Source organism: Rhinopithecus bieti, unplaced genomic scaffold (assembly GCF_001698545.2).
Source record: "Rhinopithecus bieti isolate Rb0 unplaced genomic scaffold, ASM169854v2 scaffold_1853, whole genome shotgun sequence".
Lineage (NCBI taxonomy): Eukaryota > Metazoa > Chordata > Mammalia > Primates > Cercopithecidae > Rhinopithecus > Rhinopithecus bieti.
In genome coordinates this window covers 1,429-10,368 of record NW_016804151.1, presented here as the reverse complement: position 1 = coordinate 10,368, position 8,940 = coordinate 1,429, and the positions used below count along the sequence as shown (strand labels likewise).

The 8,940-nt window shown below is 39.1% G+C and overlaps 1 protein-coding gene across 2 annotated transcripts in view; it reads right to left on the bottom strand.

Annotated features, from left to right (window-relative positions):
• MROH9 (maestro heat like repeat family member 9) overlaps positions 1-6,304 on the bottom strand; it is a 133,122-nt gene extending 126,818 nt beyond the window's left edge. For both annotated transcript variants that reach the window (XM_017866873.1, XM_017866878.1), the window contains exon 1: positions 6,189-6,304. The gene's annotated coding sequence lies outside the window, so the exon portion shown is untranslated. The remainder of the gene's footprint in view (positions 1-6,188) is intronic.
• Positions 6,305-8,940: the final 2,636 nt, after the last annotated feature.

The following is an 8,940-nucleotide window of genomic DNA, read 5'->3' as shown; positions in this document are numbered from 1 at the left end:
CTCTCTTGTGTGTGTGTGTGTGTGTGTGTGTGTCTACTCTACATTGCTGGAGGAAACTGTAATTGCCTCCCCTGAGGCAGTTGCCAAGCAAGATAATGCTGAGTCTTCTCAGGGGACCCACTCCCACCTCTTCTTTGCTTCTAGACCCGTAACTAGACTTAAGTTCCAGAGGGTCCCTAAAGTCAAGGTACAAGGTGTGACCCATAAGGAAATGTGCTACATTCCAAAAGAATGGCTTGAGTTTTCTTATTTCTACAAGCAGAAATCCAGGGAACCTGTGTAGAAATGGCTATTAAAGCTGTGGGATAATGGGGGAAGAAACAGAAAGTTGAATTAGGCCAAATTTATTGATATGGGCTCACTAAGCAGAGATTCTGCATTTAATGGTGCAGCTCAGGGAATTAGAAATGGCTCTAACTACTTGTTTTGTTGGTTGGCTAAAACATGGACCAAAAAGTGGCCCATGAGGAGAAAGTTAGAAATGCCAGACCTGTATAGCTTAATGCAGAAAAGGGATTCAAAGGCTTAGGGAGATTGGAATGTTAAGAGTGAATTTGTCATTTAAGACCTAGTCCCTCATGCTGGGAGTGTCCAGAAGACACATCTTTCACCACTATAGCAAGCAATTTGTGAGGGAAGTCCCAGCATCCTGGAGGAGCTCTGTGCTTGCTCTTTTCTGTAGATAAGACCCTACTATGGTGGAAACTGGAGCCATTGAATGGGGAAATATAAATGTGATGAGGATAACTGGATTTCAGAGTGGCAGGGGCAAAGGGGCAAGCTCAACAGCCAATGGAAAGATGAGTGTGGTTGCCTTAATGAATAACAAAAACTCAAAGCAGCAGTCAAAATAGTCTGACTCTTGTGAACCTATGGTATTGGCTAGTTGATCATGGCATTCCTAGAAGTTAAACAGATAGGAGGCCTATTAAATTCTTATTTGATTTGTGTAAGCATAAACGTTTGAGGTCAAGTAAACAAAAATCTAACCTAAATAAAAAATCAAGTCATGATTCCTCAATCATTTCCCAGACTTAAGCTGGCTTGTAAACCCAGAATTCCTTGAGTGAAGGGGAGGCAGTGTCCCTTTGAAGAAGGACTTTAGTATACTACCAAAATTTATACTGTGAATCTTTCTCCCAGACTGCCACAAAGGGACCTATGGCTTTTTCCAGGGTAAGTGTGCCTTGGGGAGAGGAAATAATCAGAACTTTTGGGACGTACTAGACAATGGTTCTGAACTGACAATAATTCCAGGAAACCCAAAATGTCATTCTGACCGTCCAGTCAGAATAGGGATTTAGGGAGGTCAGGAGTTCAATGGAGTGTAGCTCAGGTCCTTCTAACAGTGGGTCCAGTGTGTCCCCAAATCCATCCTGGGTTAGTACAGAGTTGTTTGTTATAACTGAGGTTATTTCCTCAGTTCTGGAATGCATAATTGGAATAGACATGCTGAGTAGCTAGTGGAATCCCCATGCTGCTTGCTGGAGCTGTGAAGTGAGGGATATTATGGCAAGAAAAGCCACATGGAAGCCACAAGAACTGCCTCTACCTAGGAACATAGTAAGCTGGAATCTATACTGCATTCCTAGAGGGATTGCAGAGATTAGTGCCATCATCAAGGACTTGAATGATTCAGAGGTGGTCATTCCCACCACATCCCCATTTAAATTATCTATTTGGACTGTGAAGAAGATAGATCTTGGAGAATGACAGTGGATTACCATAAACTTAACCAGGTGGTAACTCCAAATGCAGTTGCTGTCCCAGGTGTGATTTCATTGCTTGAGCAAATTGACATATTCCCTGGTACCTGGTATGCAGCTATCAATCTGGCAAATGCTTTATTTCTCCATCCCTTTCAGTAAGGTGCACATGAAGCAGTTTGTCTTCAGCTGGCAAGGCCAGCAATACACCTTCACTGTTCTACACAGGGGCATGTCAACTCTCCAGCTCTATGTCGTAATTTAGTTTTCAGGAGTCTTGATCACTTGCCCATCCACAAACATCACACTGATTCATTATATTGATGACGTTGTGCTTACTGGACTTTCTGAACAAGAAGTAGCAATACTCTAAACTTATGGCAGGACCCCTGTGTGCCAGAGGATGGGAAATAAATCTGACAAAAATTCAGGGGCCTTCTATCTCAGTGAAATTTCTTGGAGTCCAGTAGTGTGGAGCATGTTGAAAAATCCCTTGTAAGGTTAAAGATAACTTGTTGCATCTGGCACCTCCTAAAACCAAAAAAGAAGCAGAATGCCCAATGGGCCTCTACAGATTTTAGACAACATATTTCTCATCTGGGTGTGTTACTCCAGCACATTCACCAAGTGATCTAAAAAGCTGCTAATTTAAATGGAACCCATAATAAAAGAAGACTCTGAAACAGGTCCAGGCTGCTGTATAATCTGCTCTGGTACTTGGACAATAGGATCCAGCAGATCCAATGGTGCTTGATGCATCAGTGGCAGATAATGATGCTCTTTGGAGCCTTTGGCAGTGAATTAAGTGCAAGCCCCCAGGATTTTGGAGCAAAGCCTTACTCTCCTCTGCAGATAATTAGTCATCTTTTGAGAAATAGCCTTTGACATGCTACTAGGCCTTAGTGGAGACTGAATGCTTGACCATATGGCACCAAGTTACCATGTGACCTGAGCTGCTTATCATGAACTTGGTGTTATACAACCCACCAAGCCATAAAGTTGGGTGTGCACAGAAGTATTCCATCATCAAATGGAAGTGATATATATGTGATCAGGCATGAGCAGGTCTTGAAGGCACAAGTAAATTACATAAAGAAGTGGTCAAAAGCCCATGATCCTTCCTCCTGCTACCCTGCCTTCTCTTTATTTGCCTGCAACTATGGCCTCATGGGGAGTTCCCTATGATCAATTGACAGAGGAAGAAAACAGCCTGGTTTACAGATGTTTCTACATGATATACAGATAAAACTTGAAAGTGGATGACTGTATCCCGATAGTCCCCTTTTGGGACATCTCTGAAGGACAATGGTCAAGAGAAATATTCCCAGTGGGCAAAACCCCAAGCAGTGCAATCCTCCCTGTAGGCAGAACTTTGAGCACTGAATCTGATTTTTTACTTTGATTGGAAGGAGAAATAGCCAGATGTGTGATTATATACTGATTTCATAGACTGTGGCCAATTATTTTTCTAGATGGTCAGAAACTTGGAAGGAACATGATGGAAAATTGATGAAGAAATTTGAGGAAGAGATATGTGGATAGACATCTCTGAATTAGCAAAAAGTTTAAAGATATTTGTGTTCCCAGTAAATATTCACCAAAGGGCGATCTCAGCTGAGGATTATTTAATAATCAGGTAGATAGGATGACACATTCTGTAGATACCAATTGGGCTATTTCTTCAGCTACTATTGTCATTACCCAATAATCTCACGATCAAAGTAGCCGTAGTATCAGGGATGTAAGTTATGTATGGGTCCAGCAATATGGACTTTCATTTGTCAAGGATAACCTAGCCATGGCCACTACTGAGTGGCCAATATGCCAGTAGCAGAGTAAAACACTGAGTCCTTGATATGGCCCAGAGTGATCAGCCAGCTGCCTGGTGCCAGGTTGATTACATTGGACTGCTTCCATCATAGAAGAGGAGGCATTTTGTCCTTACTGAAATAGACACTCTGGATATGGATTTGCCTTCCAGGTATGCAATGCTTCTGCTAAAACTACCATTTGTGGACTTATAGAATGTCTTATCCACCATCATGTTATTCCACACAGCATTGCTTCCGATCAAGGAACTCACTTCACAGCAAAAGAAGTGGGGCAATCAGCTTATGCTCATAGAATTCACTAGTCTTACCATGTTCCCCACCATCCTAAAGCTACTTGTTTGATGGAATGGTGGAATGACCTTTTGAAGACTCAGTTATATCACCAGCTAGATGTCAATACCTAGAAGGGCTGGGGCAAGATTCTCCAGAAAACTGAATATGCTCTGAATGTGTTCAATTTATAGTGCTATTTCTTCCATAACCAGGATTCCTGGGTCTATGGATCAAGGGGTGAAAATAGGAGTTGCACCACTCACTATTATCCTTAGTGACCCACTAGCTTCCTGTTCTTGTGACATTATGCTCTGCTGTCTTAGAGATCTCAGTTCTGGAGGGAAGAATTATTCCATCAGGGGACACAACAATAATTCCATTAAACTGGAAGTTAAGACTGCCACCTGGCCACCTTGGTCTCCTTGTGCTTCTGAGTCAACAGGCTAAGAAGGGAGTTATGGTGCTGGTTGGACTGACCCACACTACTAAAGAGAAATTGGACTACTATTCCATAATAGAGGGAAGGAAGAGTATATCTGCAATACAAAAGATCCCTTAGTGTGTCTCTTAGTATTTCCTCTTAATTTTGTTCTGAATACATAACTGTGTGTATATATTAGCAAATATTTTTTCTTTTCTTATTCTCTTATCACATAATATAAAATGTAATGACTTCATATTCTAGTATTTAAGTATTGTTAATGTTACATAAATTATTTAAGTTACAGGACATCAAGGAGAGAGTAAACATCGCTGAAGGACTTTATCTCCTCCTCTGATAAGGGTTTAGTGCATTTTCATTTGTATGCAGGACATATGTAGGAACAGGAATTGAAAGAAATTAAAGAATGTGTAAGCAGAAACTCAGTTGTATGTAAGAAAACCCAGTTCTCCCTGAGAAAGAAAAAGAGCTGGAGTCCTTCAAAATTAACTGCCTGTTTTTCTGTAGCTAGTGAGATTTATCTCGTCTTCTTTCCCAGGCATTGTGAAGACCCTGTTTCTCTAGCTGTACAGGTGCAAGGTCACTAGACAGATAAACTCAAGTCGTAAAACATGTTTTTCCTTGAAAAGTAAGAAATGATGTGATGCATGTCTCAATTAATTGAATAACTGTCTTTGTTTCTCGCTTCTCTAATATGCTTCCCCCTGCACAGATCTCCCCCTGCCCCACGAAATGCTTAAAAGGTAACTCTTCGCTCAGGGCTCAATCCTTTGGATGTTAATCCGACTGGGCCAGTGTACCTAAATAATAAATATTCTCCTCAACCCCATCGGTCTCTCTGATTCCTTATCAATCATGCTACATTTCAACATGTTAAATGGAATTATGAGCTTGTTATTGACTTTATTTGGAGATTAAATATGGCTTAAGGATATGTATATGGGTTCCAAATTTTCAATGTGGGAACTCATTATAGTTAGTTAATATTATATGTCAAACTGAGTGAGCCATAGGATGCCCAGATATCTGGTAAACATTATTTTGGGGTATGTCTGTGAGGGTATTTCCAGAAGAGATTAGCATTTAAATTGGTGTTCTGAGTATAGGAGATGACACTCCCTAATGTGGGTCAACATCTTCCAATCCTTTGAGGGCCTGAATAAAACAAGAAGGCAGAAGAATGCTTAGTTTTCTCTTTGCCTGACTACTTGAGTTGGGACACAAATCTGCTGCCCTCAGTGCTCTGGTTCGAAATCCTCAGAACCAGGCTGGACTTTTTATCATCAATTCTCTTGCTCTCAGGCCTTCAAACTGCACCACTGGATCTCCTCAGTCTCTGTCTTGCAGAAAGCAGAATCTGGGACTTCCTAGCTTCTATTATTGTGTAAACCAATACCTTATAATAAATATATTTATCTATATAGTTGTGGTTTCTCTTATCCTTACTAATAAGAGAACCCTTACTAGTAAGGCATGAAGTTAGGAGATTTAATTAATAGAGATGAATTCTTCCAATTGGTAAATTTGGTAAGATTTCTGGATGAGGGCCCTTAGTAATATAATTTTTTTTTTTTTTTTTTTTTTTTGCAACCTCCACCTCCCGGGTTCAAGTGTTTCTCCTGCCTCAGCCTCCTGAGTAGCTGGGATTACAGGCACCCGCCACCACACCCGGCTAATTTTTGTATTTTTAGTAGAGACAAGGTTTCACCAAGTTGCCCAGGATGATCTCGATCTCCTGACCTCATGATCTACCTGCCTCAGCCTTTCCAAAGTGCTGGGATTACTGGCGTGAGCCACCATACCCGGCCAGTAATGTAATTTTCTAATGTATTAATAATCCTTTCTCTTAACAGAACAAAAATTAAGAAAAATAGTCAGAATTAGAAAAAAAGACAAGCTTTTGACTGACTGAAATATTAATAGGAATTCACTTACATATTTGTAACTTCTCTGTAATCACTGATGAGACAAAGTAGTGAAGAGAAACTCTAGTATATTACCTCTTAGCCAAAGGTAAAATACTCTAGATAGTTATCAAGCAAGCAAATTCTTTGAAATGTTGACACTTGTTATGGCAACCATATATTTCAAAGATTCCATTCTGGAATGAATGTGGTAGAACGTACTGGCATGCCCAAGTGGCTACGAATGATCACCTGTCATTATTGAGGGGTGGGAAAGTTTCTGGTTTCTATGTTACCAGCACTGAAAGGTAGTTCTGCAGACCAACAGTCCAGTAGAAGCTGGGCAAAAGATAAGAATAGAAAATTCACAGAAAAGGAAAACTGAATGGCCAATAAATATTTTAAAAGATTTGTAATCTCACTTGAAGTTATGAAAAAACAAACCACTGAAATATTATTTCTCAGCTAATAAGTTAAAAAATACTAAAATACAAGTGAAAATAATAAAAATAATAATTTCAAATATTGGCAAAGATAAAAGAAACTTGAACTTTCTCACATGACTGGTGGGATTATAAATGTATATTACTAGTTTGTAGAGAAATTTGTCAAGTTCTAGCAAAACCGAAAATCTACAACCCAGAATTTCCAGCTATAGGTCCATAGAGTGTATAAACATGTATACAATTGATGCACTGAGAGACATGGGGAAGGATGTTTATTGTACCACTTTTTATAATTTATTAAGATATAATTCACATACCATAAAATTTATCATCTTAAAGTATATAATTCAATCATTTTAAATATATTTACAGAGGTATACAACCATCATTACTATCTAATTTTAGAACATTTTCATTAAGAACAACCTCCAAAGAAACCCTGTACCTCTTAGCAGACATTCTCCCTCACTCTCCCCCAAGTACCTGGCAACCACTAGTCTTCTTTCTGTCTTTTGGACATTTTGTGTAAATAGATTTATACAATGTATGACTTTTTCTGATTAGGTTGTTTCGTTTTTATTGAGTTGTGATATTTTATATATTCTAGATGCTAGTCTCTTACCAGATACATAATTTGCAGATATTTCTACCTTTTCTGTGGGCTGCCTTTACATTTTCTTGACAGTGTCTCTTGAAGCACAAAAGTTTTAAATTTAAGTGAAATTTAATTTGCCATTCTTTTCTTTTGTTGTCTGTGTTTTGGTATCATAACTAAAAAACAAACAAACAAAAAAAAAACAAAAAACAAAACAAACAAACAAAAAAGACATTGCCTGCATTTGCTGGCCCAACTTCACAGAGATTAGATTTAGAACTTTTCTGAGAGTTTTATAGTATTATGCCTTACATTTAGGTCTTTGGTTCATTTTGAATTAGTTTTAGTATATAGTGTGAGGTAGGGGTCTAATTTTATTTTTTGCATCTGGATATTCAGTTGTCTCAGTACAATTTGTTAAAAAGTTGATTCTTTTCCTGATTGTCTTCACATCTTTGTAAAAAATGAATTGACTAAAATGGTTTATTTCTGAACTCAATTGTATCCCATTGATCTATATGTTTTTCCTATACTGGTAGCACACTGTCTTGATTACTGTGTCTGTTTTTTTTTTTTTTTTTTTTTTTTTTTTTTTTTTTTTTTTTTTTTTTTTTTTTATTTTGAGGCGGAGTCTCGCTCTGTCGCCCGGGCTGGAGTGCAGTGGCCGGATCTTAGCTCACTGCAAGCTCCGCCTCCCGGGTTTACGCCATTCTCCTGCCTCAGCCTCCCGAGTAGCTGGGACTACAGGCGCCCGCCACCTCGCCCGGCTAGTTTTTTTTGTATTTTTTAGTAGAGACGGGGTTTCACCGTGTTCGCCAGGATGGTCTCGATCTCCTGACCTTGTGATCCGCCCGTCTCGGCCTCCCAAAGTGCTGGGATTACAGGCTTGAGCCACCGCGCCCGGCCTACTGTGTCTTCATAGTAAGTTTTGAAATCAGGAAGTGTGAATTGTCAAACTTTGTTTGTTCTGGGCTTACAATTACAACATTAGTCTAAAACAATGTAGTTTGAATCAATACTAATTTAGTTTCAATAACATACAAAGGTTTTGCTCCAGTATACCTGGTTTCCTCCTTCATCCTTTCTGCTATTACTGTGATGCACACTATAAATATATATATACACACACACACACACACACACACACACATATATGTTATACATACATATATTTAAACATTATAATCCTACCAACTCAGTTTTATAATTATTGCTTTATGCTGTTTTCTTTTAAGCATAATAGGAGAACAAAACCAAATACTTTTAAACTACCTCTGTAGTTTATGAGTGTGCTCTCTGTGTAGACTTGAGTTACTATCTAGTATTCTTTTATTTCAGCCTGAGACAATATCTTCAGTATTTCTCGTAGGGCAGATCAGATAGAAAAACAATCTTACTTTACTTGTGAATACTTAATTTTTTCTTTCTTTCTTTCTTTTTTTTTTTCTGAAGCATAGTTTGGCCAAGTATAGAATTCTCAGTTGGTAATAGACTTTTTTTTCTTTTTTGAGATGGAGTCTGGCTATGTTGCCTAGGCTGGAGTGCAGTGGCTCAATCTCGGCTTACTGCAAGCTCCACCTCCCGGGTTCACGCCATTCTTCTGCCTCAGCCTCCTGAGTAGCTGGGACTACAGGCACGTGCCACCACACCCAGCTAATTTTTTTGTCTTATCATAGTGATGGGGTTTCACAGTGCTAGCCAGGATAGTCTCGATCTCCTGACCTCATGATCCACCTGCCTTA